The sequence below is a fragment of the Rana temporaria genome, chromosome 6 (assembly GCF_905171775.1).
Source record: "Rana temporaria chromosome 6, aRanTem1.1, whole genome shotgun sequence".
Lineage (NCBI taxonomy): Eukaryota > Metazoa > Chordata > Amphibia > Anura > Ranidae > Rana > Rana temporaria.
Genome location: NC_053494.1, coordinates 25,403,610 through 25,427,894, shown reverse-complemented (window position 1 = coordinate 25,427,894; position 24,285 = coordinate 25,403,610). Strand labels below are relative to the sequence as shown.

The 24,285-nt window shown below is 44.7% G+C and overlaps 1 protein-coding gene across 1 annotated transcript in view; it reads right to left on the bottom strand.

Annotated features, from left to right (window-relative positions):
* SLC9A3R2 (SLC9A3 regulator 2) overlaps window positions 1–24,285 on the bottom strand; it is a 169,099-nt gene that overhangs the window by 88,607 nt on the left and 56,207 nt on the right. The gene's annotated exons all lie outside the window — the stretch shown is intronic.

The following is a 24,285-nucleotide window of genomic DNA, read 5'->3' as shown; positions in this document are numbered from 1 at the left end:
ACTTCAACCCGAGTCTCCTCAGGTTCCATCTTCCCGCTCCTATCCCTCTTCTCCCTGCACCCCATCTCCTTCCTCCATTCCAACCTCCACACTATCTTCTTGTATACTTCAACCCGAGTCTCCCCAGGTTCCATCTTCCCGCTCCTATCCCTCTTCTCCCTGCACCCCATCTCCTTCCTCCATTCCACCCTCCACACTATCTTCTTGTATACTTCAACCCGAGTCTCCCCAGGTTCCATCTTCCTGCTCCTATCCCTCTTCTCCCGGCACTCCCTCTCCTTCCTCCATTCACACTATCTTCTTGTATACTTCAACCCGAGTCTCCCCAGGTTCCATCTTCCCACTCCTATCCCTCTTCTCCCTGTCCTCCCTCTCCTTCCTCCATTCACACTATCTTCTTGTATACTTCAACCCGAGTCTCCCCAGGTTCCATCTTCCCACTCCTATCCCTCTTCTCCCTGTCCTCCCTCTCCTTCCACCCTCCACACTATCTTCTTGTATACTTCAACCTGAGTCCCTGTCATTGGGAACATCGATCAGTGACGTGTGACTCGTAGCCACGCCCACTAACAGTTAGAATCACTCCCTAGGACATACTTAACCCCTTCAGCGCCCCCTAGTGTTTAACCCCTTCACTGCCAGTGTCATTTACACAGTAATCACTGCATTTTTATAGCACTGATCGCTGTATAAATGACAATGGTCCCCAAATGGCGTCAAAAGTGTCCGATGTGTCCGCCATATTGTCGCAGTCACGATAAAAATCGATGATCGCCGCCATTACTAGTAATAAAACAAATATTAATAAAAATGCCATAAAACTTTCCCCTATTTTGTAGATGCTATAACTTTTGCGCAAACCAATTGATAAACGCTTATTATTGCGATGTTTTTTTTTTACCAAAAACATGTAGAAGAGTAAGTTTTGGCCTAAACCGAGGAACAAATTTGTTTTTTTTGTATAGATTTTTGGGGAATATTTATTATAGCAAAAAGTAAAAAATATTTTTTTTTTTTCAAAATTGTCGCTCTATTTTTGTTTATAGCGCAAAAAAATAAATAAAAAATAAAAACTGCAGAGGTGATCAAATACCACCAAAAGAAAGCTCTATTTGTGGGGGGGGGGAAAGGACGTCAATTTTGTTTGGGAGCCACGTCGCACGACCGCGCAATTGTCAGTTAAAGCGACGCAGTGCCGAATCGCAAAAAGGGGCCTGGTCCTTTAGCTGCATAATGGTCCGGGGCTTAAAGGGGAGTTCCACCCACAATTTCACTTTTTAAATATAAATACCCCTGTAATACACAAGCTTAATGTAGTCTAGTAAAGTTAATCTGTAAACTAAGGTCCTTTTTGTTAGGTTGTTAGAGCATTTAGTTAGTTTATAATCTAGAAATTGAACGTGGCCATCCTAAGTGTGGGCATCATGAAGCCAGACTGTATGACTTCCTGGATTTCAGCCTTGCAGATCTCGCACATGTTCAGTGCTGCACAAGCGATGTAATAGGTTTCAGTCAGGTTTCCATAGCAACGGGAGTGTCAGAGGAAGTTGCCGCCCCTTCTCTATGCAAATAGGCTATTTGCAAGGACTACTGGGATACATGCTGCCTATCCCAGAAACCCTTGCGAATAGCCTTGTGACTTAGCCTAGGCTAATAAGGAGGGGGAAGTAATGAAGGACTACAAAATAAAGGTATTTACAAGCAACAGAATAAATAAAAATTGTCCATTCTGAACACTATGAGATTAGGGCATGCAGCACAGACAAACATAAAAAAATGGGTGGAACTCCACTTTAAGTGGTTAAATAAATAAAATTATATTTGCTGTATATAGTCCTAACACACTTCCGGTCCCTGGGAGACAACGCTGCTCAGTATGGCTGTCACCGTAGAATAGGAAGCAGGTTAACAGCAGAAAAAACAGGTTAAAATAAGTAAAAAAGTTAACTAATGCAGCCACATCTCGGAGTGAGTCTGCTCGGGTGCCCCCATAGAAAACTGCTTGCTAAGGGGGCACTGGGCAAGAGGGAAGGGCCAAGAAGAAGAATTGGGGCTGCTCTGTGCAAAACTACTGCACAGAGCGGGTAAGTATAACATGTTTTTTTTTTTTATCTGCCTTTAACATCACTTTAAGTTTCTGAAAGGGAAAGGTCCCCTTTAAATGTACATAACTGTCCCCATGTTGGCCATTTTGCATCCTCCCATCACACAATGACATCCTTGGCTCCAGGAATCTGGCTGCATTGTAGACTGTACTTAGGTGGAGAGCCGACCTCTTCCACCCCCCTGCCCCGCCCACACCTGTATACATTAAGGTCATGCTTTCCATATGTATATTGTTGCAGCGTCACGGCAGGCCTTACATAATAGTCCCCAACCTAGCGGCCGTGCCTTCAAGGACAAACAGTACAAGTCATCTGTGTCATTCCCATGTACAAATGCTGCTCCAGCACTGATTGCACAAGGTGAAAGGTCTAGATTAAGCTCCCACCCACCCTCCGCGATCCGGCGGTAGAAGCACGCGCTGACAAAGGGCCCTCTGTGTGCCAGCCGGGCCCATGGAACGCACAGTCTTAGCAGCTAAAGCCGGATTGTGTTGTCTTCTTCATACAATGAGAGGCAGAATTTCCGTCCCATTCATTCTCATAATCCAACATATATAGAAAGTCATGATTAGTCCCCGAGGAAAACAAAGAACTTCAGAAATCTCAGAAGAATTTATAGAGACCTGCCACCAGACCGTTCACTTCCACAATCTTCTCATAAGAATAGATGTGTAAACCCTCACCTTGTAAAAAAAAAACATTCCGACAAAATAGAAAAGAAAGGCAAAACATTGGGCTAGATTCAGGTACAATTGCGCTTTTTTTACGGAGGCGCAGGGCAACGTTTTTACTGCGCAGCCCTTGATTCACGGAGCACCGTAAACTGCTCCGTAAATTGCGTGGGCGCGCCGGCAAAATGCCCGGCGTAAGAGCGCGCAATTTAAATGATCCCGTAGGGGGCGGGAATCATTTAAATTAGGCGCGTTCCCGCGCCGATCGTGGTGCGCATGCTCCGTCGGGAAACTTTCCCGACGTGCATTGCGGCAAATGACGTCGCAAGGACGTCATTTGCTTCAAAGTGAACGTGAATGACGTCCAGCGCCATTCACGAATCACTTACGCGAACTACGTAAATTTGAAATTCCGCGACGCGGGAACGACGGGTATACGTAACATTGGCTGCCCCTGCTAATAGCAGGGGCAGCCTTACGCGAAAAACGCCGTACGGAAACAACGTAAACTGCGTACGCAGGGCTCGCGTAACGTTGTGAATCTGCGTTAGTATGCAATTTGCATACTATACGCTGAGCACAACGGGAACGCCACCTAGCGGCCATCGCAAGAATGCAGCCTAAGAGCCTTATGCCGCGCATATTTTAGGCTGCAGTCGGCGTAACGAGGTTCCTGAATCAGGAGCATTCTTTACGCCGGGGCAAGTAAGAAATTGCGCTGTGTAACTATGGTTACACAGGCGCAATTGCTTCTTGAATCCAGGCCAGTGTGTTTACATATCAAAAACATTATAAATACGTATTTTTTCCTTATTTTAAAAGTGATCACATAATCTATTATCTCAGCTGCATAAGGAGTTCAGAGAGCTGGGGGAGGAGGAACAGCAGCACACGGGTCTTCCCAGTGAATGGCTGTGCAATGGGGCATGTCAACACAAGACTCGACCGGCTGTTCTCCCTGCACACATAGGACCAGATTCAGAAAAGAGATACGACGGCGTATCTCCTGATACGCCGTCGTATCTCTGAGTGCGGGAGGTCGTATCTATGCGCCTGATTCAGAGAATCAGTTACGCATAGATATCCCTAAGATCCGACAGGTGTAAGTGTCTTAGGCTGCATTTTCTGGCTGGCCGCTAGGTGGCGCTTCCGTATGTTTACGCAAGGAATATGCCAATTAGGTAGATACGGCGATTCAGAAACGTACGTCCCGCCGGCGCATTTTTTTCCGGCGTATAGTTACCCCTGCTATATGAGGCGTAGCTAATGTTAAGTATGGCCGTCGTTCCCGTTGCCGAGTTTTGAAACTTTTACGTCGTTTGCGTAAGTCGTTCGCAAATACGACTTTACATAATTTATGTTCACGTCGAATCCAATACGTCCTTGCGGCGTACTTTGGCGCAATGCACACAGCTCAGAAAAGCTCTTTAACGATAAAAAGGCTTCACTGAGAAAAAAAAACAAATGACAGGTCCTGTATATCGTGACGTCATGCCGGCTTGTAAAGGCACAAAAAGGTCATTCAGACAATAAAAACTAATAAACACCCTTTGCTGTTGAGGAGTGGCAAGCCCTAGAATGACCTATAAATGTACATTATAATCCTCTTCTCTTCCTTCATGGGAAGTTTAGTACAATGCACACCGATGTAAACTGCAGTGCTGTGCCATAAAACACGACAGCCAATCAGAAATCACTTCCCTTGCTGCCCATTCTTCTCTGTTGGAAGCTGTCGTCTGATTTGCTGGATGCAGCCTCTCAGTTCTGTAGAATCTGGCTGCAAGGGTTAATTCTCTGCACACTGCGAGCCCTGAGGGTTATGGCGTTCCTGGTCATGTGACATAAAGTCGCACTTTCACTTTTATTTGTGTCTTTTTACAGCTTTGGACCTAAAGAAACAAATAAATCCAATCTATGACATACGAATGTGTGGAGCTGGGACCCCCGTCTAGCCATTGCACACAATGGCCCGGATTCAGGTACGACTTGCGCATTATTTGCGGAGGCACAGGGCAACGATTTTGCCCGACGCTTCACGGAGCAGTAGCTCCGTAAATTGCGAGGGCGCGCCGGCAAAATTGCCCGGTGTAAGCGCGCGCAATGTAAATGATCCCGCCGGGGGCGGGAATCATTTAAATTAGGCGCGCTCCCGCACCGAGCGTACAGCGCATGCTTCGTCGGGAAACTTTCCCGACGTGCATTGCGGAAAATGACGTCGCAAGGACGTCATTTGCTTCAAAGTGAACGTGAATGGCGTCCAGCGCCATTCACGATTCACTTACGCAAACGACGTCAAATTCGAACGGCGCGATGCGGGAACGACGGGTATCCTTTAGCATTGGCTGCCCCTGCTTTTAGCATGGGCAGCCTTACGCTAAAGACACCGTACGCAACCGACGTAACTTGCGTACGCAGGGGGCGCGCAACATTGTGAATCGGCGTAAGTATGCAATTTGCATACTATACGCTGACCACAATGGGAGCGCCCCCTATCGGTCATCGCAAGAATGCAGCCTAAAATCTGCGTGGCATAAGAGCCTTATGCCACGCAGATTTTAGGCTGCAGTCAGCGTAACGAGTTCTCTGAATCAGGAGAACTCGTTACGCCGGCGCAAGTCAGCAATTGCGCTGCGTAACTATGGTTACGCAGGCGCAATTGCTTTCTGAATCCGGGCCCTTGCAATCCCATTCACTTCTCATGGAAGGGCTTGCCCCCTCTTAGCCAACTGGGGGCGGGGGGGTCATTTAGTTCTCCTTAATAAAGGAGCATGCAGGCTGCTGTTGCTGACATCTTATTCTGAAAATGCTACTTGCCTGGCTGTCACACGCCCCCCCTGGATTCAATGCCAACCCAGAGCAAGCATGCGGATGGGGAGCTCTGACTTTCCTGGTGCACATTTCTGTTCTGGGTGACTAGGAAAGTACTGAAGCCAAAGGGTAAGCATAACGCAACCAGGAAACTGGCACTTCCCAATGGCAGCCATTGGGCTAGATTCAGTAAGAAGTTACGTTGGCGTATCTGTTGACATCCGCTGTGATGTAAGGGGGGACTTTGATGGGGATCCTGATAATAGGGGAGACTTTGATGGGGACCCTGATGTATGGGGGCTTTGATGTAAGGGGGACTTTGATGGGGACCCTGGCATAAGGGGGGAATCAATGGGGACCCTGATGTAAGGGGGGATTTTGGGGGGGATCCTGATGTAAGGGGGCTGTGATGTAAGGGGAGACTTTGATGGTGACCCTGTTGCAAGGGGGGATTTTGATGGGGACCCTGATGTAAAAGAGACGTTGATGGGGACCCTGATGTAAGGGGGACTTTGATGGGGACTCTGGCATAAGGGGGGAATTTGATGGGGACCCTGATGTAAGGGGGGACTTTGAGGGGGACCCTGATGTAAGGGGGGTACACGGATGTAAGGGGGCTGTGATGTAAGGGGAGACTTTGATGGGGACCCTGATGTAAAAGAGACGTTGATGGGGACCCTGATGTAAGGGGGCTGTGATGTAAGGGGGACTTTGATGGGGACTCTGGCATAAGGGGGGAATTTGATGGGGACCCTGATGTAAAAGAGACGTTGATGGGGACCCTGATGTAAGGAGGGACTTTGATGGGGACCCTGATGTAAGGAGTGACTTTGATGGGGACCCTTATGTAAAGGGGGCAGTGATGTAAGGGGGACTCTGATAGGGACCCTGATGTAAGGAGGACTCTGAAGGAAATCCTAACATAAAGGAAAGCTTATATATAAGGGGGGGGCTTTGATAGGGACCCTGATGTATGCAGGGTCCTTAGGGGGACCCTGATGTAAGGAAGACTTTTAAAGGAACCCCTGATGAGTATTTGTAAAATATAGGGTATAGCCCTTGAACTGTAAAGTTTGGAGACCCCTGACCGCTGGGGGCATTCACCCCTTTCAGCAACATACCTAACTACCTGACTCTGAAAGATTCCACTAGCTTCCATGTCGCCATCTCATGGGATCCTAAACTAAGAACGAGGACTGGTCCACGGCCATGACAGCCTTTGCCTAGATCTCTCTCATGCCCCACAACCTATTGGCGTTTCTCTAGGCCCTCTGCCACGCCATGTATGTGCCCCTTCTCTATTGGTAATACAATGGAAGCTTTAGATAGGAGTCGCTCCCAGCAGATGTAAAAGTGAAAGCACATGGCAGAGACAATATCACTTCTCTGATGGCAGGCCGGCGGACTCCTCACTTCTCTCACCCCAGAACACGGGAGCCGTGCCTCATCCTCATTATGGCGGAGTGTCAATGTCAGTGGTTAACCAAGCAGCAAATGAGGAAGAGACCAGATCCTGACCCCGACGGTACAATAGGCAGGATGTGGTGCACGCAATATGGAGCACGTATCTGTGTCCCTCTGAGGCGCTTCATCTGCTATTCCTATTTCCTCCTTTTTACAATCTTCTGTAGGTCTACCTGCAATCATGAAGCATGAGATCCTACCTGATAGGAAGTAATGGCTTAGCGCTTTTGCCTAGGGTCCTTGGTTTAAACCAGGGGGTCTCAAACTGGCGGCCCTCCAGCTGTTTTGCGAAACTACAAGTCCCATCATGCATCTGCCTGTGGGAGTCATGCATTGTAACTGTCAGTCTTGCAATGTCTCCTGGGACTTGTAGTTTCGCAACAGCAGGAGGGCCACCAGCTTGAGACCCCTGGTTTAACCACTTGCCACCCGTCTTATGCAAAATGACAGCGGCAACGTGGTTTCAATATCCTGACCGGACGTCATATGACGTCTTCATGATATTGAGCCGTTGCGCGCCCCCGGGGGCGCGCATCACGGCAATCGTTGTTGCGGGGTGTCAGTCTAACACCTCGCAACACCGATCTAGGTAAAGAGTCTCTGACGGAGACTCATTACCACGTGATCAGCCGCGTCCAATCACGGCTGATCACGATGTAAACAGGAAGAGCCAGTGATCGGCTTTTCCTCACTTGCCGATCAGCTGCTCTTCTGACGGGGGGGGGGGGGGTTTGGTGCTGATCCATTATTAGCGCCCCCCCCCAAAGATGCCCACACTGGACCACCAGACCACGAGGGATGCCCACCACCAGGTATGCCACCCTAGACCACCAGGGATGCCAATCAGTGCCCACAATGGGCATCACTGATTGGCAAGCATTATTGTTTGGCACTGGGATCCATCAGTACAATACATTACAGTACATCAGTGCCACCTATCAGTGCCCATCCTTGCCCATCTGTGCCACCTATTCAGTGCCCATCCTTGGCCATTCGTGCCACCTATTAGTGCCCACCCATGCCACCTATCAGTGCCCATCCATGCCACCTATCAGCGCCCATCCATGCTGCCTATCAGCGCCCATCCATGCGGCCTATCTGTGCCCATCCATGCCGCCTATCAGTGCCACCTATCAGTGCCGCATATTAGTGCCCATCAGTGCCACCTCATTGGTGCCCATCAGTGCCGCCTTATCAGTGCCCGTCAGTGCAGCCCCATCAGTGCCCATCCGTGAGAAAACATACTTATTTACAAAGTCTTGTAACTGAAATAAAAAAAACGTAAAAAAAAAAAAAAAAAAAAAAAAAAAAAAAAAATCGGCATTTTTTTATTTATTTTTTAGCAGAAAATAAAAATCCCAGAGGTGATCAAATACCACCAAAAGAAAGCTCTATTTGTGGGAACAAAATGATAAAAATTTAGTTTGGGTACAGTGTTGTATGACCGCGCAATTGTCATTCAAAGCGCAACAGCGCTGAAAGCTGAAAATTGGTCTGGGCAGGAAGGTGTATAAGTGCCCGGTATGGAAGTGGTTAAACACTGGTCTGCATGGAGTCTGCATGCGGGTAGTTTAATTGGTCCTAACATGTGAGCATGTATGGGAGATAGGGACCTTAGATTGTAAGCTCCTTAACCCAGGGACTGATGTGAATGTACAGTATGGCGCCATATAAATATCGGTAATAAATAGATAAAAATTGAGTGTATTCTCTAATTATTGCTTCTATTCCATCTATATAGGTAAAGAAGACCCCCGCACCACCAACCTTCACCCACAAGCCTTCACCAGAAGACCACAGAACACCATCGGCGCGCCAAGCTAAGCCCGTCCACTAAGCAGTGCCGCCAGCGCATTCACTAATCCCCATTTATAGTGTAAACAAGTTTACTGTACACAGCGTGCGGTACATTGCGCCACAGGGAAAGAACAGGAGAACGCTGAGCTACAAAAGCTCTTTATAAAGAGTTGTATGTGGAAGACGGGCAGAAGCGGCGTCATGTGAGGCGTCCGTGTGACATCACGCTTTCCTCAGGCATTGCTTTCTGTCAAACACAAGATGCCTCATTGAGAACTATTCTGGCAAACAATACATTCCGCGACAAAGAGAGGTTCAGAAATGTGCCGCATGCCGGGGGTTAGGAGATAGTTCCTAAGGGTACAATGGAGTGGATCCCAGAGTGTGAGTGTGCATTGATTTCCGCAAGTCATAAAAATGCAAACTGTGATGGTTTAGTGGGAGGAGGAGGCAGCATACCAGAAATGTTGTGTGGTTTCGTTCTTTTGTGTTTTTTTTTTTTTTTTTTTTGTTTTCTTTTTGTTTTTGTGTGTTATTACATCATTTAGCTGACTTAGTTGGATGTACAAAAAGTGGATATGTCATGTAACGGATATATTGTCTGCACTCTGTATGTCTGTCATATTTTTCAATAAACATCCTTTTTTGAGAAAAAAAGAAATGTGCCGCATGCCACCCGATACCAAAACCTTCACACACAGAGGCTCTCCGTTCAATGACTGGCATTGTATGGTGGGCACATAGGGGGCTCAGGTACACTCATGTACACCGGCATACCACAGCGCACACCTGAGAAAGGGCCGTGTTTGCCCGCATGTCACCCGATACCAAAACCTTCACACACAGAGGCTCTCCGTTCAATGACTGGCATTGTATGGTGGGCACATAGGGGGCTCAGGTACACTCATGTACACCGGCATACCACAGCGCACACCTGAGAAAGGGCCGTGTTTGCCCGCATGTCACCCGATACCAAAACCTTCACACACAGAGGCTCTCCGTTCAATGACTGGCATTGTATGGCGGGCACTAGGGTTGTCCCGATACCACTTTTTTAGGACCGAGTACAAGTACCGATACTTTTTTTCATGTAGTCGCCGATACCGAATACCGATACTTTTTTTAAATGTCATGTGACAGTTTTCAAACCACAATACAGACTAAGGATATTTTCTTTAGAATTATGAAGAACTCTAACTCAAGACATTATAAAAGAATAAAAATGAGTAAAAATGAATAAAAAAAATTTATTTGCTTGTCACGCAGTAGTAAAAAACTCAAAGAATTTTCATAGAACATGTTGATAAATACAAAAAAAGTATTCTATTTAGGTATCGGGAGCATTTGCGCGAGTACGAGTACTCCCGCAAATACTCGGTATCGGTCCCGATACCGATACTAGTATCGGTATCTGGACAACCCTAGCAGGCACATAGGGGGCTCAGGTACACCGGCATACCACAGCGCACACCCGAGAAAGGGCCGTGTTTGCCCGCATGTCACCCGATACCAAAACCTTCACACACAGAGGCTCTCCGTTCAATGACTGGCATTGTATGGTGGGCACATAGGGGGCTCAGGTACACCCCTGTACACCGGCATACCACAGCGCACACCCGAGAAAGGGCCGTGTTTGCCCGCATGTCATCTGATACCAAAACCTTCACACACAGAGGCTCTCCGTTCAATGACTGGCATTGTATGGTGGGCACATAGGGGGCTCAGGTACACTCCTGTACACCGGCATACCACAGCGCACACCCGAGAAAGGGCCGTGTTTGCCCGCATGTTGATGTACAGGGCCACTGCTCCCAATTTAATAGCCGTGTGGGTGCAAGGCCCCAAACGCCAACAGTGTGTATTCAAAGCTGAGCACCCACATGGCTGCCAAACTGGGAGCAACGGCTGTGTCCCCATTGACATGCATGATGGCGGCCTTTCTCAACCTTTTTACTCCATAGGAAACCCCAAAATAATTTTCAGGTCTCAGGAAATCCTTACACCCTTAAAGGGGTTGTATGGGTACGTATTTTTTTAAAAAAATTACAAACATGTTTAACCACTTAACCCCGGACCATATTGCTGGTCAATGACCAGAGCACTTTTTGCGATTCGGCACTGCGTCGATTTAACTGACAATTGCGCGGTCGTGCGACGTGGCTCCCAAACAAAATTGGCGTCCTTTTTTCCCCACAAACAGAGCTTTCTTTTGGTGGTATTTGATCACCTCTGCGGTTTTTAGTTTTTGTGCTATAAACAAAAATAGAGCGACAATTTTGAAAAAAAAATAATATTTTTTACTTTTTGCTATAATAAATATCCCCCAAAAATATATAAAAAAAAACGATTTTTTTCCTCAGTTTAGGCCGATACGTATTCTTCTACATATTTTTCGTAAAACAAAATCGCAATAAACGTTTATTGATTGGTTTGCGCAAATTACGTTATAGCGTTTACAAAATAGGGGTTAGTTTTATGGCATTTTTATAAAAAAAATTTTTTTACTAGTAATGGCGGCGATCAGCGATTTTTTTTCGGTACTGCGACATTATGGCGGACACTTCGGACACTTTTGACACATTTTTGGGACCATTGGCATTTTTATAGCGATCAGTGCTATAACAATGCATTGGATTACTATAAAAATGCCACTGGCAGGCAAGGGGTTAACACTAGGGGGCGGGGAAGGGGTTAAGTATGTTCCCTGGGTGTGTTCTAACTGTAGGGGGGGTGGGACTGACATGGGGAAATGACTGATTGCTGTTCATACATTGTATGAACAGGCATTTCTCCCCTGACAGGACCGGGAGCTGTGTGTTTACTCACAGCTCCCGGTTCTCGCTCTGTAACGAGTGATTGCGGGTGCCCGGCGGTGATCGCACCCGCCGGGCATGCGCGTCGGGATCAGGGATGAGCGGGGGGCGCCCCTAGTGCCCGCTTTGCGAGGTGACGTAGAGCACTGATAACGATTAATTCATTGATTTCCTGACAATCTCAGGGCTAACCCATTTCTGCCGCCTGATTCAAATTAATATGGTGAGACAGTGCGCAATCTATAGACAAAAAGATTTCACCTTCCAACGTTCAGCCAGCAAAGAGAAAATCACTAGAGCCTGCTGGCTCTTTTATTAAAACCACAGAATCACAAATACATGCACACCCACTCTACCCTCCTCCCTCCCCATACATACATATGCATAATGCGTATAAAAACAAATAAACAGTATAAGGAATATAGGAAAGAGAAACATTTCAGTGATTCTAATAATAAAAAGAATAGAATAAAATATTCATTTTATTTTCACGTCCATCACACTACGTGCTCTCACGCAGGGGAGCCGACCTGCCGCCATATAACTGCGGCGGCTGGTCGGCAAGTAGTTAACTTACCTCCACTGTGCAGCTCGTTTTGCACAGATTGGGCATGGTCCACGTCTTCTGGGGTCCCTCTGCGGCTGTCTCGGCTCCTCCCCGCTTCTGGTAACCGCCCTGGGAAGCTCTCTCCCAAGGGGGTTACCTTGCGGGTGCTCTCCCGAGTCCTGTACCGGTGTCCATAGCCGCCGATTACAGGACTCGGCCCCGCCCCCTGACCCTCGCATCATTGGAGTTTGACAGCAGTGTGAGCCAATGGCTGCATGCTATCAATCTACCCAATGAAGAGCATAATAAACCTCGGGAGAAACCCTGTTTGAGAATGGCTGAGACAATTTTTACCAAAACACACAAAACACACAAAAGATACAGCAAACACACAGCAAGAACTTGATAGCAAACAATAGCAACATACTGCAATGCCAAATGGCTTATCTCTTGTAGTAGAAGAGTCATACATAGTACTTTTTTTTTATAATATACCTTTAATAAATACTATAATAGTAGAGTTATACTATACTACTGTGACACAAAGGTTATACTATACTACTGTAATAGAAGGGTTATACTATAGTACTCTAATAGTAGGGATATACTATAGTACTCTAATGCCGCGTACACACCATCACTTTATGTGATGAAAAAAAATGACGTTTTTAAAAACGTCACTTTAATTGACTGTGTGTGGGGAAAACGTCGTTTTATGTCTTGTAAAAAACGACCAAAAAAAATTGAAGCATGCTTCAATTTTATGTGTCGTTTTTCAAAAGTGCACTTTTTACTTCACAGAAATTGACCGTGTGTAGCAAAAAACTTCGTTTTCAAAGACGTTTTTTCATCCACGCATGCCCAGAAGCTACTTATGAAGCGAGCTTCAATGGTAAAACGTGGTGGAACGTAACCTCACTTTGCAAGATCATTGTGAGAAAACGATGGTGTGTAGGCAACTTCGTCTTTGAAAATTGAAGTTTCAAAAACGTCATTTTTTACTTCACAGAAAGTGTCGTTTTTTTTCATCACATAAAGTGATGGTGTGTACGCGGCATAATAGTAGGGATATACTATAGTACTCTAATAGTAGGGATATACTATAGTACTCTAATAGTAGGGATATACTATAGTACTCTAATAGTAGGGATATACTATAGTACTCTAATAGTAGGGATATACTATAAAACTCTAATAGTAGGGATATACTATAGTACTCTAATAGTAGGGATATACTATACTACTGTAATAGTAGGGTTATACTATAGTACTCTAATAGTAGGGATATACTATACTACTGTAATGGTAGGGTAATGTTGTACTGCTGTAGTAGATGGGTTATACTATAGTAGTGTAATAGTAGGATTTTACTATAGTACTGTAACAGAAGGATGGCACTACACAGCTGTGCCAACAATAATCACACTTAATTGCCAAGACGGAGTGTGGAAACTTAAAACAACAAAAGTCATTATTAGCAGCCGTATTTATAATGGCAATGACAGAATCCCAGGTGACAGCACACCTCCAGGTACACTTCATGGCGATAACTTAATGTGACAAACGTTCAAATGGTAATAATTCAACCATCCACGGCTTCTCTGTCAAACAGTATATTACAAAATTACGATGAACATAATATTAGAATGCATTTTAGCCAAGTTTAATATACAGTATGAACATCATTATACAACAACAGCAGCAACAACACAGGGTGGATACAAATGTATGCTTAAAAAAAAAAGAATGAAAAGAACAATCTTATTTTTTTATTTAAATCGATTTTTTAGATTTTTATCAAATTTATTTTATTAAAATGCTTTTGGAGTAAAAAACTAAAGATAGTTTTCTATTTAAGATACATTAATAATTGAGTTTATTCAGCATGAAATGGAGCTTAGTTATGTAGCACAAGGCTGTATATTCTGCAATATTTACATTTTTGGTAAACTCCATTCCATGAATCCAAGCTCTGCAAGCTGAAATAACATGCACTGCATTGATGCATTCACACAATTTCTCAGTAACCATGAGATAAAACAAAGTTCAGGGATATTCCTTTTTCGAATTGTTTTGCAAATCTATGTACACTACAAACTGTATGAATGAATCGGTTCTGATATCGCTGTTTTACTAACCTGACAGCTTATTATTCTAAATAGGAAACCTTCATTTTGTTGGCAAATATTAAAGATTCTAACTAAGAGCAAGAATAAGTCCTTACATTTAAAGTTTCAGATCCACCATGGCAGCGCCTGTTAGCGGGCATCTACTCACCTACTGCCGCCACCTTCCTCACCTTGTTGTGTCACTGCCGCTTTACCAGCCCTCCCATTAAAGTGGGTCAGAGGAGGAGCCACTACGGGACAGAGATGACAGTTGCTCTTTATGTTTAAATTATGATTTTAATTAAGTTGATTTAAAGGGGTTGTAAATCCTCATGTTTTTTCACCTTAATGCATCCTATGGCAGGGCTGCATATTCCTCCAGTATTTTTCTGATAACATACTGCATTCATTTTGCCATCAATTTTGACCAAATTTCCTGTGCCTTTGTAGCTCACACATCCCTAAAACATCAGCGATCCACCTCTGTGTTTCACAGTAGGGATGGTGGACCTTTCATCATAGACCTTGTTGACTCCTCTCCAAATGTAGTGTTTATGGTTGTGGCCAAAAAGCTAAATGTTGGTCTCATCACTCCAAATGACTTTGTGGCAGAATGTTTGAGGCTTGTCTCTGTGCTGTTTGGTGTATTGTAAGCGGATACTTTGTGGCATTTGCGCAGTAATGGATTTCTTCTGGCGACTCGACCATGCAGCCCATCTTTCTTCAAGTGCGTCCTTATTGTGCATCTTGAAACTGTCACACCACATGTTTTCAGAGAGTCCTGTATTTCACCTGAAGTTATTTGTGGAGTTTTCTTTGTATCCCAAATTATTTTCCTGGCAGCTGTGGCTGAAATTTTAGTTGGTCTACCTGACCGTGGTTTAGTTTCAACAGAACCCCTCATTTAGCACTTCCTGATTAGAATTTGAACACTGCTGATTGGCATTCTCAATTCCTTGGATATCTTTTTATATCCTTTCCCTGTTTTATACAGTTCAACTACCTTTTCCCGCAGATCCTTTGACAATTCTTTTGCTTTCCCCATGACTCAGAATCCAGAACCGTCAGTGCAGCACTGGATGAAAGATGCAAGGGTCTGTCAGGAGTCCAGAAACTCATTGACCTTTTAGGCCGGGTTCACACTGGTGCGACACGACACTAGTACTACTTTGGATCCGACTTTGCCCTGCGACTTGAAGATGGCATATGTCCAACTCTCAATGAATGGGGATCCGACTTGGATCCCTGCCAATACCAGGCACTGTGTTTGATATGAATCTTGAGGGGGAACTCCACGCCAAATTTTAAATAAAAAACCGGCATGGGTTCCCCCTCCAAGAGCATACCAGGCCCGCGGGTCTGGTGCGGATTTAAAGGGGAACCCCCTATGCTGAAAAAACGGCGTGGGGGGCCCCCAAAATCCACACCAGACCTTATCCGAGCACGCAGCCTGGCAAGTCAGGAAAGGAGGTGCGGACGAGCGAGCGCAATCTCTCGCTCTCTCTCCATCTCTCTATCGCTCTCTATCTATCTATCTATCTATCTATCTATCTATCTATCTATCTCACTCTCTATCCATCTCACTCTCTATCCATCTCACTCTCTATCCATCTCACTCTCTATCCATCTCACTCTCTATCCATCTCACTCTCTATCCATCTCACTCTCTATCCATCTCACTCTCTATCCATCTCACTCTCTATCCATCTCACTCTCTATCCATCTCACTCTCTATCCATCTCACTTTCTATCTATCTATCTATCTATCTATCTATCTATCTATCTATCTATCTCACTCTCTATCCATCTCACTCTCTATCCATCTCACTCTCTATCCATCTCTCTCTCGCTCTCTATCCATCTCACTCTCTATCTATCTATCTATCTATCTATCTATCTCTCTATCCATCTCACTCTCTATCCATCTCACTCTCTATCCATCTCACTCTCTATCCATCTCACTCTCTATCCATCTCACTCTCTATCCATCTCACTCTCTATCCATCTCACTCTCTATCTATCTATCTATCTATCTATCTATCTATCTATCTATCTATCTATCTATCTATCTATCTATCTATCTCACTCTCTATCCATCTCACTCTCTATCCATCTCACTCTCTATCCATCTCACTCTCTATCCATCTCACTCTCTATCCATCTCACTCTCTATCCATCTCACTCTCTATCCATCTCACTCTCTATCAATCTCACTCTCTATCAATCTCACTCTCTATCAATCTCACTCTCTATCAATCTCACTCTCTATCCATCTCACTCTCTATCCATCTCACTCTCTATCCATCTCACTCTCTATCCATCTCACTCTCTATCCATCTCACTCTCTATCCATCTCACTCTCTATCCATCTCACTCTCTATCCATCTCACTCTCTATCCATCTCACTCTCTATCCATCTCACTCTCTATCCATCTCACTCTCTATCCATCTCACTCTCTATCCATCTCACTCTCTATCCATCTCACTCTCTATCTATCTATCTATCTATCTATCTATCTATCTATCTATCTATCTATCTATCTCACTCTCTATCCATCTCACTCTCTATCCATCTCACTCTCTATCCATCTCTCTCTCGCTCTCTATCCATCTCACTCTCTATCTATCTATCTATCTATCTATCTCTCTATCCATCTCACTCTCTATCCATCTCACTCTCTATCCATCTCACTCTCTATCCATCTCACTCTCTATCCATCTCACTCTCTATCCATCTCACTCTCTATCCATCTCACTCTCTATCCATCTATCTATCTATCTATCTATCTATCTATCTATCTATCTATCTATCTATCTATCTATCTATCTCACTCTCTATCCATCTCACTCTCTATCCATCTCACTCTCTATCCATCTCACTCTCTATCCATCTCACTCTCTATCCATCTCACTCTCTATCAATCTCACTCTCTATCAATCTCACTCTCTATCAATCTCACTCTCTATCCATCTCACTCTCTATCCATCTCACTCTCTATCCATCTCACTCTCTATCCATCTCACTCTCTATCCATCTCACTCTCTATCCATCTCACTCTCTATCCATCTCACTCTCTATCCATCTCACTCTCTATCCATCTCACTCTCTATCCATCTCTCTCTCTATCCATCTCTCTCTATCCATCTCTCTCTATCCATCTCTCTCTATCCATCTCTCTCTCTATCCATCTCTCTCTCTATCCATCTCTCTCTCTATCCATCTCTCTCTCTATCCATCTCTCTCTCTATCCATCTCTCTCTCTATCCATCTCTCTCTCTATCCATCTCTCTCTCTATCCATCTCTCTCTCTATCCATCTCTCTCTCTATCCATCTCTCTCTCTATCCATCTCTCTCTCTATCCATCTCTCTATCCATCTCTCTCTCTATCCATCTCTCTCTCTATCCATCTCTCTCTCTATCCATCTCTCTCTCTATCCATCTCTCTCTCTATCCATCTTGCTCTCTATCTATCTCTCTATCCATCTCACTCTCTATCTATTTATCCATCTATCTCTCTCTATCAATCTCTCTATTCATCTCTCTATCCATCTCACTATCTCTCTATCTATCTTTCTATCAATCTCTCTCTCTCTCTCTCTCTATCCATCTCACTATCTATCTATCTATCTATATATCTATATATCTATAAAGAGAGAGAGAGAGAGATGTATGCTTTTTTTGTTTTAAATAGCACAGTGAAGCCATTCCCCAAGGAAACCAATCATTTTCCATCATCTTCCAGCATGTAATCCAATGGGCATGGGCTAAAGAACCACTGTTGTTCCAGATGTTAGTAAAGCCCCGTACAATAAGCCAGCACGCATTTTGCGATTGATTTCCTTACGGCTGTTAGTTTACAGGCCGATTTTTACATTTCTTTCTTTTTTTTATGTATAAATTTAAGCCTAACTCGATTTCCAGGTTCTGAGGCCTGTTCAGTCACATAAAGAAAATTGGATCCATATGGGCGAAGGAGAAAAGGTGTCTTAAAGAACAGCAGGGATTTTACTCCAATTCCCTGATCCCCCTTCACAGCCCGGAGACAGGAAACCAAAGTCTTCAAGATGGCTGCGCTCCCGCCTCTGTTCCTGCCCTTCCACATGCTCCCTGACACCCTCTGACACCCAGCTGGAATACGCCAACAAACAGTTAGGGAAGGTTGGGTCTTTGGAATATGTATAGATGTCCTCCCCTTCCTGTGGGATCTCTTGTACAATACATTCAGGAGCAGAGCAGCAATGAAAGGAAGACGGCATCAATAAAATAATAAATTATATGGCGGCACAATATACATACGAGGTCTGGCTCCCCAACAACCACACGTCTGTTTTACAATTGCCCCCCACCCACAAAAGATAATGACTGTCTGTTCTGTGACAGAGAACAACGCATGGCTGCTTATTTTAATATTCTATCATGCAAATAAGGTAAATACACTAATTACTATATATATATATGTAGGACAACATTTGCTTTCCTGTATTGGTTTTCTGTATTTATCATAACACGCAATGCTGCTTAGGTCTCCACCTGCATTTTAACCACTTGCTTACCGGGCACTTAAACCCCCCCCCCCCCCCTCCTGCCAATGTTCAGCTTTCAGCGCTGTCACTCTTTGAATGACAATTGCGCAGTCATGCAACACTGTACCCAAATTACATTTCTATCATATCTTTACACAAATAGAGATTTCTGTTGGTGGTATTTTTTGCTGCTGGGTTTTTATTTTTTGCTAAATAAAACTAAAAAGGACCAAAAAAAAACCCAACCCAAGTTATTTCCATCACTGATGTGCGCTAATGAGGCTGCAATGATGGGCACTGATAGGCGGAACTTATGGGCACTGATAGGAACTGATAAGGCGGTTCTATTGGGCATGGATAAGTGGCACTGATGAGGTGGCACTGAAGGGTTCTGATAGGTAGCACTGATAAGCGGCACTGAAAGGTGACACTGATAGGAAGCACTGATCTGTAGCACTGATTTTGAGACACTGATGGGCATTGATTGGCAGCACTGTTGGGCATTGATGGGTGGCACTGCTATATGGCACTATGGGCACTGGCAGGTGGCACTGGTGGGTACTGATAGGTGACACTGGTAGTTGGCACTGTGGGCACTGGCAGCTGACGGGCACAGAAAATGCAGCCGTGGCTTTCTGTGTGAGGGACCGATGTCTCTCTGACAGAAGCCAGTGATCGGCTTTTTTTTTTCCTGTAGAGAGCGTGAGGGGGAAAAAATACCGATTACTGATCTTCTGTTTACATCACGTGATCAGCCGTCATTGGCTGACAGCTGATCACGTGGTAAGGGGCCGGGATCGACCCCCTACTTTGATCTGTGATCAGCCGAGTCTCATAGACTCAGTGATCACAGAGCACGTGGCGCGCGACCCGCAGGCACGGGAAGCGCTTGCTCGAGAGGACGTCCATTGACGCCTTCCCCGCAATAAAGGCCTGCGCTGTAGCCATCTTTCGGCTATAGCGTGAGCGGCAAGTAGTTAAAGTGTTACTAAACCCACATACAGTAAAATCAGTCTGTATATGCAGTAAAGCGTGCTGGTTATACTCACTGTGGAACCTAAGGGGTTAATCTTCTGCATTGTGTAAAAAGGCTGTTTGATCCTGTCTTCTCTTTACCACCCCTTCTTCCACTGTCCCTAATCCATCTCATGATAGAACAGAGCCTTGGGGCCACTCTGCACATGCTCAGTTTGGTGTGTATTACAAAGGTAAGGGTTGAATAAAGACAATAGTCCATCCAGTTCAACCTGTGTAGGTGTACATGTGTCAGTGTCTATAATTATTTCCCATATCCCTGTATGTTGTGTTTTTTAAGATGTACATCCAAGAGTCTTTTTTTAAATATCAATACTCCCCGCTGAAACCACCAATTGTGGAAGAGAGTTCCACATCCTTACCACCCTGACAGTGAAAAAACCCCTGCAGGGGGGTTTAAGGTTAAACGGCTTCTCCTCCAATCTCATTGTGTGGCCTCGTGTCCTATTACACCCCCTGAGACTGAATAGTTTTATTCCTATGCAGGGATACTCATTGAGGTATTAGTAAATCGCTATCATGTCCCCTCTCATGCATCGTTTCTCCAGTGAGAATAAATTTAGTGCCTATAGTCATTCCTCGTAATTGAGATTTATTAATTTCGTTAACCTTCGCTGGACTCTCTCCAGCCCCCAGCACATCCCTTCTTAGGACTGGTGACCAGAACTAAACAGAATACTCCTGATCTGGCCTCTATTGCTAGTTTTCTTGGGAAAGGGCATGTGATCAGCACAGAGCCAATCAACACTGTCCAGGCAGAGGGTCAGAGGTCATGCAGCCTCATAGGACAGTGAGAGAAGAATGAAAACTCCTCCTACAAGCTTTAACCAGACACTGATAGAAGTCACAAGACTGCTATATACTGCTGATGAGAAAATGTATTTATCAGTTTAAATTTACTAAAATAATTGCATTTCCATGTTCTGTGTACTGTGGGAGAGCAGATATAATGAATGCAGTGTCCTGGGTTTAGTAACACTTAAATGTATTCCTCCATTAAGGACAACCTCGCTGCTGTAAAATGTGTAGGGTTGTTAAATGCAAAACCAACCAAAGCTGTTCTGTTCCTTTACACAGAAAAGGGGAACAAGCCTTTCATCACACAACAAATGCATCTCTTACAGTGGCATGCAAGATACTCATCCCAGAATGCTGAGACTTGTAGTTCCACAACAACCGGACAGCCAAAAGGTAATGTCAGATTCTGAATCCTTGTTAGACCGGAGATTACTAGTATATAGCAAAACACACATATCCATACATATCTGCTCTACGGGCTGTTGACCCACTTTCAGGAGAGGACACTCACTGGGTCAATATGCGATTCTAATTACTGCCGCGTTTCATGTCCCCAGTCTACTATCATGTACAGTGCATTACTAACTGGATTAGTGCGCTGAAAGCACAGCAAGAAATAATAAGGCTTCTTTTAAGGGAGAATGAAGTGGTTTTATATTTATTATTTATTTGCTGTGGTCAGGACTAAAAAAAAAAAAAGGGCATATTTTACATTCTTATGTATTCTTATAACCAGCAAGCAGGAGGAGCTTGAGGCTCCTTTTTATAAGTTTTCCAGTTTCTCTTCTCCTAGAAACCTTTCCTCCTGGCTGCTCCAAAAAAAAAAGCCTGAGGCCTCGTACACACGTCCGAGAATCTCGTCAGGAAAAACCCGGCGTTTTCCCTGACGAGATTCTCGCCACCGGAGTGTACTGACCGTCATTTCAAAAGAACTGCGGTTCTCTTGAAAGGAAAGAACGCGGTGACGTCATCACGTATGATGCCGTCGCCGCCATCTTGCTTCACCCTACCTATGCTGTGGAAGCTACCGCGCATGCGTCAAAGTCATTTCGAGCATGCGCGGGTTTCCACGGCGACAGGTAAGTATACACACTCTCGGGTTTCTCGTCGGGATTAAGGCCGACAAGAATCCCGACGAGAAAAAAGAGCGCAGGTTCTCTTTTTTTCTCGTCGAGATTCTGGCCAGATTTCCTGACGAGAAACCTGAATGCCTCGTACACACGAACGGGAATCTCGGCAAGAAGCAGTTTTCTTGCTGGTTTTTGCAGAGAAACCCAATTGCGTGTACGAGGCCGGACGCTTGTAAAAGTTTCTGAGGCATGGGTGCTCCACCTGTGGCCCTCCAGCTCTTTGGAACTACAAGTCCCATGAGGCATTGCAAGGCTGACAGTTATAAGCATGACTCCCAAAGGCAGAGGCATGATGGGACAGCTGGAGGGCCACAGGCTGAGCACCCATAGTTTCAATTTTTTTTTTAAGCTTTTAAAAGGCATTAACAGGTGTCAAGAGCTAATAATTTATTCTGGCGATTGAAATAAATGAATGCTTAAGCGCTAAATGCGCCTAGCGTTTAGCAGCCTCAATCGTTTTTTCTGTCAAAACTCTGCTGCTCCTGGACGAACTGCCTGTCGATTTTTTTAAATGCCTCTAAACGCTTCTGCCTACAGACTCCTCTAAAAGTTTATGTGTGCATGGACACATAGGCTAACATAGAGGGGAGTTCAGAGGCAGTAAACCCCCCCCCCCTCCCCCAAGAAGCCCCTGGAAGCAGCTACAAACATTTCCTGTGTGCACGAGGCCCTACAGAACTCAAGCTGAAATTTGTAGTCAGGCTGCTGACTCCTCTGCCACCCTCTATACCAGGGGTCCCCAAACTTTCTAAACAATGGGCCACTTTACTGTCCTTCATACTATAGGGGGGGGGGGCTGGAGTGTGGCCAGTGGGAGTAGAAAATGTCTTAGCGTCAGTGGGTGTAAATAGTGCCCTATCGTTGGTGTCAATGGAGAGGAATAGTGTCCCATCATTGGTGTCAGTTGAAAGAATAGTGCCCCATTGTTGGTGTCAGTTGAAAGAATAGTGCCCCATTGTTGATATCAATAAAGGGAGTAGTGCCCTATCATTGTTATTAATGGGGGGAATTGTGTCCCGATAATTGTGTGAGTAGAAGGTATAGTGCACCATCATTGGTATCAATGGGAGGAATAGTGTCCCAACATTGGTATCAGTGGGAGGAATAGTGCCCTATCATTGGTGTCAGTGGGGAGAATAGTGTCCAATCATTGGCGTCAGTGGGGAGAATAGTGTCCCATCATTGGCGTCAGTGGGGAGAATAGTGTCCCATCATTGGTGTCAGTGTGGAGAATAGTGTCCCATCATTGGTGTCAGTGTGGAGAATAGTGTCCCATCATTGGCGTCAGTGGGGAGAATAGTGTCCCATCATTGGCGTCAGTGGGGAGAATAGTGTCCCATCATTGGTGTCAGTGGGGAGAATAGTGTGCCATCATTGGTGTCAGTGGGGAGAATAGTGTCCCATCATTGGTGTCAGTGGGGAGAATAGTGTCCCATCATTGGTGTCAGTGGGGAGAATAGTGTCCCATCATTGGTGTTTTAAATGCAATTTTTTGGGGGGGAAAAATACACTTCAAGGAATAAAATGAAATAAAAAAAAAAACAGTAAAGTTAGCACAATTTTTTTTTGTTTTAATACGAAAGATGACGTTACACCGCGAGAATCGTGAGAGAATTGTGATCTATCTTCTAAGCAAAAAAAATGTTGATTCTTATTTTAGCCAGAATCATGCAGCTCTAATAGTTATTAAAACTGCCCGTTTTACAAAGAATTCTATTCTAATATTATATCGCCGTAATGGAGTTTTTATTTCAGACTGCGAGGAAGAAGCTCAGAAACAAGTTATTTATGACAATGGCCATAAAGTAATATACAATGTAAACGTCTTCCTTGTAATATACTCATCTCTTCCAGTCTGTGAGTCACTGAAAGTGAAAACCTGACCTCTTATTTTACTCTACAAATAAAAAGAAGAAGAAAACGGTCATAAATGACGGTACCGAGATGATAAAAAAAGCTCACCTAATATTAGAAGATAGGTGTATGTGAGGTCACCACTTCATAAAGACAAACACTGCTACCCCTGAGGGCACCTTCATGTAATTTTCCACCCTGCAGAAAGAAATCGTCTTCTGTCCATAACTGGCGAACTTGCTGACTTGCCCAGAGATACTTGTACAGTAAACCTTGGTTTGAGAGTAACTTGGTTTATGAATAAATGGTTGTGGAACAAATCATTCGAGTTTCCATTATTTCTTATGGGAAAATTTGCTTTGATATACAAGTGCTTTGGATTACAAGCATGCTTCTGGAACGAATTATGCTCGCAATCCAAGGTTTTACTGTATTCAATTTCACCTAATAGATGGTGAAGGGAGAATTCGGCTCTTTTCTCTGTCTTCTGTGGGCAGAAGAGTGCAGAATGAGGGGACAATATCTCACAACCAGAGACTGGAAGAAGAAGAAGCTGCCTTTATTCCTGGGCTGGGATGGAGGTCCGAACTATAAGTACGTCGAGAGTGGGGGGGAGCAACTCAGCCCCAG